This window comes from Piliocolobus tephrosceles, chromosome 2 (genome assembly GCF_002776525.5).
Source record: "Piliocolobus tephrosceles isolate RC106 chromosome 2, ASM277652v3, whole genome shotgun sequence".
Classification (NCBI taxonomy): domain Eukaryota; kingdom Metazoa; phylum Chordata; class Mammalia; order Primates; family Cercopithecidae; genus Piliocolobus; species Piliocolobus tephrosceles.
Window position 1 is genome coordinate 174,424,607 of NC_045435.1, and position 10,642 is coordinate 174,435,248.

The 10,642-nt window shown below is 46.5% G+C and overlaps 1 long non-coding RNA gene across 1 annotated transcript; it reads right to left on the reverse strand.

Annotated features, from left to right (window-relative positions):
- Nucleotides 1-1,109: 1,109 nt before the first annotated feature.
- Nucleotides 1,110-7,262, reverse strand: LOC113225073. Its single transcript, XR_003309695.1, has 2 exons — nucleotides 6,981-7,262; nucleotides 1,110-1,361 (listed from the first exon to the last, which is right to left on the reverse strand). It is a non-coding gene; the product is annotated as an uncharacterized LOC113225073 (long non-coding RNA).
- Nucleotides 7,263-10,642: the final 3,380 nt, after the last annotated feature.

The window sequence follows — 10,642 nt, forward strand, 5'->3', positions numbered from 1 at the left end:
TTCTCGCCCTTTCATCTGCAGCAACTATTTATTAAAGTGCATTTAACATGTGTGCTTGGACTCTTCCCCACTTTACAGGTTTCCTCTCTGACCACTTTTATACTGAAGAATGGGCTCCAAGGGATGGCCCCTGCCACCTAGTGGCTTCCTGATGTATGGCAGATTGCTCCTGGCTTTTAAATTTCCACACTATGAAAGATGCCCAGGGAGCCTATGAAAAGTCCAAGATATGGCCGGGCACAGTGGCTCAGGCCTGTAATCCCAGCACTTTGGAAGACCGAGGCTGGTGGATCACCTGAGGTCAGGAGTTCAAGACCAGCCTGGCCAACATGGCAAAACCCCGTCTCTACTAAAAAATACAAAAAAAAAAAAAAAAAAAAAAAAAAAATTAACTGGGTGTGGTGGCAGGTGCCTGTAATCCCAGCTACTCGGGAGCCTGAGGCAGGAGAATCGCTTGAACCTGGGAGGCAGACGTTGCAGTGAGCTGAGATTGCGCCGTTGCATTCCAGCCTGGCGACAGAGCAAGACTCTCCACAAAGAAAAAGAAAGAAAGAAAAGAGAAAAGAAAAGCCCAAGACCTCAGGGCCATCCCCAAACCTACTGTTATCAGATTTTGAATCTATCTTTTTTTCTCTTAAGGGACAGGTACTCACTCTGTTGCCCAGGCTGGAGTGCAGTGGCATGGTCATGGCTCACTGCAGCCTTGAACTCCTGGGCTGAAGTTCCCGCGTGGCTGGGACCACAAGTGTGTGCCACTATGCCTGGCTAATTAATTAGTATTTATTTATTTTTGTATAGACAGAGGTCTCCCTGTGTTGCCCACGCTGGTCTTGAACTCCTGGGCTCAAACAATCCTCCTGCCTCAGCTTTCCAAAGTGCTGGGATTACAAGGGTAAGCCACTGCATGTGGCTGAGTTTGGGATTTTAACTTGCTTTCCAATATATCTTCTCAGTCAAATGTTTCCCAAACTTAAGTCATTTGCCTTCTATTATCATGATTTTTCCCATACTCATATGCCAGGTGAAATGTGATTTCCTCAATATTTCTTCAAATTCATAACTAATAAAAATGGAACATTGGTATCATTTGCCATATGAAAAGGAAGTCAAAAAAGAAACATTTAAAAATTTATCTTCAGGAATTCCACCTAAAACAATTTTCTATATCATTCTGTACTTTGGAAAACAGTACTTCAGGAGTTCCTTCTGGACACTTCTCTGTGATTGAACACCACATTCTCTGTTTGAAATTTAGCTCCTTTTCTAACTGGTTTCTATGTTTCATGCAGAACTTCCATGGTTCCTTTTGGTGAAGACACCTTAATAGTGATGCATGGCCTCAATTAGCCATTGGTGTAGGCCTGAAAAAAGAGTGGAGACCAGAAACATCTCACAGTGCTGATAATTATTAAAGAAGATTCTAAGGCCAGGCGCAGTGTCTTACGCCTGTAATCCCAGCACTTTGGGAGGCTGAAGCAGGTGGATCATGAGGTTAAGAGATCGAGACTATCCTGGCCAACGTGGTGAAACCCCATCTCTACTAAAAATACAATAATTAGCTGGGTGTGGTAGCAGGCGCCTGTAGTCTCAGCTACTCGGGAGGCTGAGGCAGGAGAATCACTTGAACCCTGAAGGGGGAGGTTGCAGTGAACCGAGATCACGCCACTGCACTACAGCCTGGCAACAGAGTGAGACTCCATCTCAAAAATAAAAATAAAAATAAAAATAACACAATGTCCCAACTAGGACTTTTTATGGATCTGAAATTTTAGCTCGAATAAATAGGCCTGGTTTTTTTTGGGGGGGTGGGGAGGGTGTTGTTTGTTTTGTTTTTGAGATAGAGTTTTGCTCTTGTTGCCCAGGCTGGAGTGCAGTGGTACCATCTTGGCTCACTGCAACTTCCACACCCCCGTGTTCAAGTGATTCTCATGCCTTAGCCTCCCAAGTAGCTGGGATTACAGGCATGCACCACCATGCCCAGCTAATTTTGTATTTTTATTAGAGACGGGGTTTCTCCATGTTGGCCAGGCTGGTTTCAAACTCCTGACCTCAGGTGATCTGCCTCAGCCTCACAAAGTGCTGGAATTACAAGCCTGTTTTAAAGTGGCTAATTGAAGAGTAAAATATCGAGAGCAAAAATCAGTCACATCCATAGGAAAGGTTGAATTCCAAAACAACTGAGAATCAAAAACCATTTCCTTTTGAAAGATAAAGACACGATGGGAAATAATGATCTGTAATGATCATAATTCTGTGTCTTGGAAAACAGTCATCAATGGATGACTGGTGCAGAGCACTCCTTCTGCATCATTATCAGTACTTACCAGATCATCTGTCCACATATAACCTGATGAATACCACGGAAACAAGTTAAAAAATGATTCAAAAGTTATTCGGGTAACTAGAGGTATGGAATACCTAACAGACCCCTGATATCATTACATTTATGCAGCAAAATAAAAATTCTGGAGGACAGAGGCTGGGCACGGTGGCTCATATCTGTAATCCCAGAACTTAGGAGGCTGAGGTGGGTGGATCACTTGAGGCCAGGAGTTCGACACCAGCCTGGCCAGCATGGTGAAACCCCATCTCTACTACAAATACAAAAATTAGCTGGGAGTTGGGGCGCGAGCCAGTAATCCCAGCTACTTGAGAAGCTGAGGCATAAGAATCGCTTGAACCTGGGAGGTGGAGGTTGCAGTCAACTAAGATTGTGCCACTGTACTCCAGCCTGGGCGACAGAGTCTCAAAACAAAACAAACAAACAAACAAAAAAAAACAAAAAAAAAGCGGGGGGGGGGGGCGGGGGGGGGGCTGGGCTCAGTGGCTCAAAATGTAAAGGATGCAGAAATCCTAACACTTTGGGAGGCCGAGGTGGGCAGATTGCCTGAGCTCAGGAGTTCAAGACCAGCCTAGGCAACATGGTGAAACTCCATCTCTACTAAAATACAAGAAATTAGCCGGGCGTGGTGGCACATGCCTGTAGTCCCAGCTACTCAGGAGGTTAAGGCAGGAGAATTGCTTGAACCCAGGAGACGGAAGTTGCAGTGAGTCAAGATCACACCACTGTACTCCAGCCTGGGTGACAGAGCAAGACTACATCTCCAAAAAACAAAAAAACAAACAAACAAATCTGTAGGACAGAAGAAAGAGAAGAGTGGGTTAAAACTCCTTTGATGTCCAGCTGCTTAGCCCCTTGTGATGCTTTTCAGAATGATATGATAACCACCACTGGGCTGTGTGTGTTACTTACTGGGAAAGACGTGAAATATGATCCAAAATGTAAAGGATGCAGAAATCAAATCAATCAAGCTTCTGTATTGCTAAAACAGACAAACCAAACCGGTTCCACTCCTGGCTGAGCACACTGACTATTTGAAGTGTTCCCACACTAGCTGTGCACCCCACTGACCACCAGGGATTCAAGCTGTGGGTGCCTGTGGAACCAGAGCTGGCACCTCTGCTCCAGCAGCTGGGGCTTTTGTTTTGCTTAGTCAAATCTTTAAATGTTAGAGTGATGGAACAATTATGTTTTTTACTCCTCTGTCCCCAGCTCTACCCACCCCACCCCACCCCACAAATCAGAGTTTATTTATTTATTTAAAAAATTTTTTAGAGATGGGGGTCTCTCTATGTTGCCCAGGCTGGCCTTGAACCCCTGGGCTCAAGTGATCCTCCCGCCTCAGCCTCCCAAAGTTCTGAGATTACAGGTGTAAGTGACCATGCCCAGCCAAAATCGGAGTTCTTATTCAAGATACAACTTACATTATCTCAGTTTTCTGTCCATATAATTTCCTCAGAATCCATTTCAACCAAAAGTAATTTAAATTCCACTGGTTTCTCTGGATACACTTCAGTATAACTATTTTATGTTGTTAGTTTTTGAGACATGGTCTCACTCTGTTGCCCAGGCTGGAGTGCAGTGGTGCAATCATAGCTCACTGCAGCCTTAAACTCCTGGGCCCAAGAGATCCTCCTGCCTCAGCCTTCCAAGTAGCTGGCTACAGGCACACACCACCACACCAGGCTAATTTGTATTTTTTGTAGAGATGGAGGTCTTGCTAGGGGGCCCAGGCTATTCCTGAATCTTGGTGTGAAGCCATCCTGCTGCCTCTGTCTCCCAATGTGCTAGGATTACAGGTGTGAGCCACTGCACCTGGCAAACTTCATAATTTTAAAAGGGAATCATTAATATCAGTTTCCTTTAAGAAAACTGTTTAAATTAAAAAGTTGTATTAATTCATAATATACAATATCAAGATATAAAATGATGACAATTAGAAGGGTTAGATTGCTTGAGTGGTAACTGAAACTTCAGCCTTGGGAATCCTCATCTGGAATCACACATCTTCTTTTCTTTTGCTACCAGCCCCGCCTTCCAGACCCTGTTTTACTACTTCATTGAGGCTTCCAGCCCCTCACCTCCATTTTTCCGAAGTCTTATTTTTCTGCCCTCTCATAGTTTCACAGTGCTTCATGTTTCAAACTGGGACATGAGCTTACTTACCATCGACAACCATTGCCTAAGAGCTTTCTAATCTCCTCACCATCTTTGCCTAAATCATTCTCCGATCTGGAATTGACTCAGCATTTACAGAACTAAGCTAGTGGTTTAACGGCCTCTCCTAATTAAATAACATATTTCCCTAACAAACCCTCTTATTGAGAGGTGACAACATGCTAGCAGCCCTCACACTTAGTGCCTGCTCGGCCTCGGCATCCACTCTGGCGGTGCTTGAGGAGCCCTGCAGCCCGCCAGGGCACTGTGGGAGCCTCTCTCTGAGCTGGGCAAGGCCCAGAGGGAGGTGTGGGCAAGAACCGGGGCTGTGCGGGGCGCTTGCAGGCCAGCATGAGTTCCAGGTGGGCGCAGTCTTGGCAGGCCCTGCACTCGGAGTGGCCGGCAGCCGCTGCTGGCCCTGGGCAGTGAGGGGCTTAGCACCCAGGCCAGCAGCTGCAGAGGGTGCACTGCGTCGCCCAGCAGTCTGGCCTGCCAGCTCTGTGCTTGAATTCTTGCTGGGCCTCAGCTGCCTCCCAGCAGGGCAGGGCTCCCGACCTGCAGCCCACCATGCCTGAGCCTCCCTGAGGATTGCTGCCCCCTGCGCTGGCACCCAGTCTGATCGACTGCCCAGGGGCTGAAGAGTGCGGGTGCATGGTGCGGGACTGGCAGGCAGCTCCACTTGCAGCCCCGGTGCGGGATCCACTAGGTGAAGCCAGCTAGGCTCCAGAGTCTAGTAGGGAGTTGGAGAACCTTTATGTCTAGCTAAGGGATTGTAAATACGCCAATCAGCACCCTGTGTCTAGCTCAAGGTTTGTAAATACACCAATCAGTACTCTGTATCTAACTAACCTAGTGGGGACTTGGAGAACTTTTCTGTCTAGCGCTCTGGGTCTAGCTCAGGGATTGTAAAGGCACCAGTCAGCACTCTGTCAAAATGGGCCAAATAGCTCTCTGTAAAATAGACCAATCAGCTCTCTGCAAAATGGACCAATCAGCAGGATGTGGGTGGGGTCAGATAAGGGAATAAAAGCAGGCTGTCCCAGCCAGGCGACGCAACCCGGTTGCGTCACCTTCTATGTTGTGCAAGGTTTGTTCTTTCTCTTTTCACAATACATTTTGCTGCTGGTCATTCTTTGGGTCCATGCTACCTTTATGAGCTGTAACAATCATCGCAAAAGTCTGTAGCTTCACTCCTGAAGCCAACGAGACCACGAACCCACCGGGAGGAATGAACAACTCCAGATGCGCCGGCTTTAAGAGCTGTAACTCTCACCGCTAAGGCCTGCAGCTTCACTCCTGAAGTCAGCGAGACCACGAACCCACCAGAAGTAAAAAAAACTGCAGACACATCTGAACATCTGAAGGAACAATCTACGGACACACCATCTTTAAGAAGTGTAACACTCACCGCGAGGGTCTGCAGCTTCATTCTTCAAGTCAGCGAGGCCAAGAACCCACCAATTCTGGACACATTATCACTATGGGGTGGTGGTTGTTGTTAGAGATGGAGTTTTGCTATGTTGCTCAGGTTGGTCTCAAACTTTTGGGCTCGAATGATCTGCTGACCTTGGCCTCCCAAAGCACGAGATTACAGGTATAAGCCACGGCACCCGGCCTATCACTATGTGATGGACAAAGAACCTCTGAGAAGCTACTCTACTTGCTCAAGTAGTCATCTAGGAAAGGATGAAACTAAAATCTGAGCCCAGCCCTCTGGCTCTAAAGTGTGATCTCTGAGTCTCACTTCATAGATCGGGCTTTCCCTACTGGCCATATTCGCATGGTTTCACCGACTTACATTATCCTCCTAGTTTACTTACCTGGTCTTATTCATCATACTTTACACACTTGACCTTTACATCTGGCCTTCAGACTTAGCTTTCCACTTCTGTTTGTACCTGCTGGTCCTTACCCAACTAGTGGCCTTAACCTTCTGGTTTTACTGATCTGGCCATAGCTTCCTGACCTTGTCCCCCTGGTCTTACCTACCTGTTCTTACTCACCAGGCCTTAACCTCCTTGCCTTACCAGCCTATTTCTATTAACCACCTGGTGTTACTCACCTGGTCTTACTTAACCTCGTGGTCTTACCTACTGTGCTTACCCACCTGGTATTATCCACCTGGTTTTGATCTCTTGGTCTTAGTGATTTGGCCTTACCTGGCATTAGCTTTTGGCCAACCACGTTGCCTTAACCTAGAGTTCCTACTTAGCCTTATCTGCCCCTTAGTCATACTCACCCAGTCTTACTCTCCTGACCTTGTCCACTTTGCTTTAACCACGTCATCTTAACCTGGTGTTCTATCCATCTAGCTTCACCCACCAGGTCTCACTCACCTGGTTTTACTACCTGCCCTTAACCTTGTGGCCTTTCCCTCCAGCTTTTCCCGCTGCCCTTATCCAACAGGCCGCATCCACCTTTGGTCAGTGTCTGGCTTACAGGTCCCCAGAACTGTTACCTTTGCACCAGAGCCCACTCTCACCTAATCTCTGTGTGCTGGTGCTACGTTAATTGTGGTGGTTAGGAGGCACCTTCTATGTGAGGCCAAGTGTTCTGGCTCTGGTTGTCCTTGAAGTTGCATCTCAGGCTCCTGGGCATGGCAGAGCCTGCATTCCTGTGACTCGACTGAGGCCAGTGTAATGGAGACTTCCCAGCAGCCTCCTGGACCTGGTCTCTCCAAGGTCAGATCTTGAGACTTTTGGGCACCCATGCAGGCGCCTGACCTGGTGTGCCAACTTGCCGTTGGTCTGCGTAGCCGGTGGACACATGGTCAACATGAAACGACCTTAACCCGCTTCCCATCAGGTCTGGTGGGAGGGATGGGGCAGCGCCTGGAGCACAGAGAGGCTCAGTAAAGGGCAGTTAAACGGGTTTCGCTGTGGTGGATCCCTCATGGGGGTCTTTCTAGCCCAAACTGGGTGTGATCCTGCGATAGTCAAGAGCTCACAGGCAGCTCTTGTTTTTTCTCATATTTTATAGGAACATGGAGTTTTCAGGAAGTCCAGAAAACTGCTCAGTGGCCTTCTCAGGCTCAGTCTTGGCCACCTGACTTGTTGCCAGTTCCTTTCACCACTGGTGACCCCTAAAATTTATCTGGGGTCTCATCATGGGGTCAGAATTTGTTACTTTAGTTTCTTTTATGAAAGAATGTGTTTGGGTGTATTGGAATTGTTTGTTTTATACTCTGTGAAGTCCATAAACCCATTCTTGTCTCCAATCCCACTGCCTGAGCTAAGGAGCCTTCCACAGTTGACTTGGAGTGTTCAAGTGCACTGCACTCAAGTACACTCCTGGGTTGTAGCTGCCACCTGGTGTTCCCAGAGCTTGCGCCTCTGAGGCTTCCTCTTGGGTTGTGGATCCGTGGAAGAGCCCTGCCCCTGGGAACTGATATTTCCCTTAGAATAGGGACAGAATGGAAGGTCTTGACTGGCATTTCTGGAGATGCCAGATAAGGCTGACAGTTCCTCTAAGATTCCTTCTTAGGATGCTTGCCTATATGTTCATATTCTATATTATAAACCTATGGTACTTTTCATTTAACATTCTATTTTTGAAAATTTTCCTCTGTTATGAAAACTTTCTTGATGTTTAATGGATTCTCCACCATTTTCTGGGAGACTGTGGCATTTTGGTAACTGGAAGTAACCACAGTTTCAGCACTGCTCCGAAGACTTAGGCGTTCTTCTGGTTGTTGGTGGAGTTTGCATGTCAGTCATGTATCTGCTTCTGATATTTTATGGAAAAGTTTGACAAGGATGATTTTGCTAACTTTTGCCTTGCAGTTCTTTTAGATATTGTACTTATAATTATTACTCTTTTCTGCAAGTTGGTCTAATTTAAGGCAATGGAGAAGTTAAGTCTTTATAGATCAAAATCTTAGTTCTAGAAAAGGTGAGGGAGGCTGTTTTGGAAATACATCTATTCATAAACATATTGTTTGATGTATTTATGAATTTGATGATATTGAAGCCTCTCAGTACTCTGTTACCCTTATGGGTAATCTTAGGGCTTATAACATTTAGGAGACACCTGCAGATGCACAACAATAACTTTGTTTATTGTGGTTTCTAAGTTATTATATGATATGCAAAAGTTCAGGAAATGTGGAATAATGTAAGAAGAAGAGAAAGATCACATGTATTTCTTCTGCCCATAGATAATGAACACCTCACAATGCTGTAGACTCTTCCAGGTTCCTGTGTGGCCAGCCACAGTAATGCTGTTTATTTATTTATTTATTATTATTATTATTACTATTGTTTGAGATGTAGTTTCATTCTTCTTGTCCAGGCTGGAGTGCAATGGTGCCATCTCCGCTCACTGCAACCTCTACCTCCTAGGTTCAAGCAATTCTCCTGCCTCAGCCTCCCCAGTAGCTGGGATTACAGGCATGCACCACCACGCCCAGCTAACTTTTTGTATTATTATTATTATTATTTTTTTTTTGAGACAGAGTCTTGCTCTGTCACCCAGGCTGGAGTGCAGTGGCGGGATCTTGGCTCACTGCAAGCTCCGCCTCCCAGGTTCACGCCATTCTCCTGCCTCAGCCTCCCGAGTAGCTGGGACTACAGGCGCCCGCCACCACACCCGGCTAATTTTTTTGTATTTTTAGTAGAGACGGGGTTTCACGGTGTTAACCAGGATGGTCTCCATCTCCTGACCTCGTGATCCACCTGCCTCGGCCTCCCAAAGTGCTGGGATTACAGGTATGAGCTACTGTGCCCGGCCAGTAATGCTGTTTAAAATGAAAGAAGGCTCTACAATGGGGCCATGGTGCATACCTCATAGGAAGTGAGCATCTTCCGTGTCCGTAAGTTTTATGTATGTATTCTAATAATTCTTGAGGAACCTGTATTTTTCTGTTCCTAGTGGAATCTAGGGAGGAAGTAAGGTGGAGAGGTTAAAGTCACAGCTCTTCAATGATCTTATAATTCACAGAGTTTCTGTTTAAGTCCTTAAAGGGACACTGTGATGAGCATCTGTGAATGTGTGTATTTGTGCTCTCCTGGCCACTTCCTCAGATGAACTTCTAGGCAGAATTGCCAGATCAAAAGGGTACACATCTTGGAAATGTTGCTGTGGGATGCCTTTCTCTCTCTCTTTTTTTTTTTTTTTTTTTTTTTTGAGATGGAGTTTTACTCTTGTTGCCCAGGCTGGAGTGCAATGGCATGATCTTGGCTCACTGCAACCTCTGCTTCCTGGGCTCAAGCGATTCTCCTGACTCCGTCTCCTGAGTAGCTGGGATTACAGGCATGCACCACCATGCTCGGCTAACTTTGTATTTTTAGTAGAGATGGGGTTTCTCCATTTTGGTCAGGCTGGTCTCTAACTCCCAACCTCAGGTGATCCGCCCACCTCGGCCTCCCAAAGTGCTGGGATGACAGGCGTGAGCCACTGGCCAGTCTCATTTTAAGACTGCATTGGTGTGGACCTGTGATAATTTGTGCAAGACAGTTGAAGTGCAGCTTATTATAATATTGCTAATGGTCAACTTGTGGAAAAGTCCACTTTGTCCTGAGAAGAACTGGCTTGCAGGAGGTCAGGTGAGGTCCTTGGCATGATCTGAGCCATCCTGTCCACTTCCTATGTGTCAGGCAGACTATGAGCCCAAAGGTCTTGAAGTAGTACAGTTTTAGGTTTTGTTTAAACATTAGTTATTTCTGATTTTTCTAATTTGCATACACAATCTCTTTTTACTCTTAACAGTGAGACCCTAGTAAGTGGTCTCTTGATGCTTACTATGACTTTGGGAATGTTTGAAAGTGGTGACCGAGTCCCCCACCTGGTCTTCTGCCATGTCACTTGGCCCTGCTGGTCTATTTGTTTTTGGCCAGTGCCAGTTCGGGAACCAAACCTTGTCACCTACCTCCAGTCCACCTTGCCCCTGGGGAGTCAGGCGCAGATGCTTCTCTGGACCCTTCCCAGTGTCCTGTTCTGATCGTTTACCTGGTGCAGGGCAGAGGGGCTTAGAGGACTTGATCTCATTAACTGAGCAAGCACGTGTTCTCCCTGAAGCCTCCTGGTGCCTGGCAGGGGTCAGGCACTATACGCCAGTGAAGCCAACACGTACTATTAACCATCACAGGGCCACTTGTGCCTCTCTTCCTCTTCCTCCTGCTGCTGCAGATAATCCATTTCCAGATT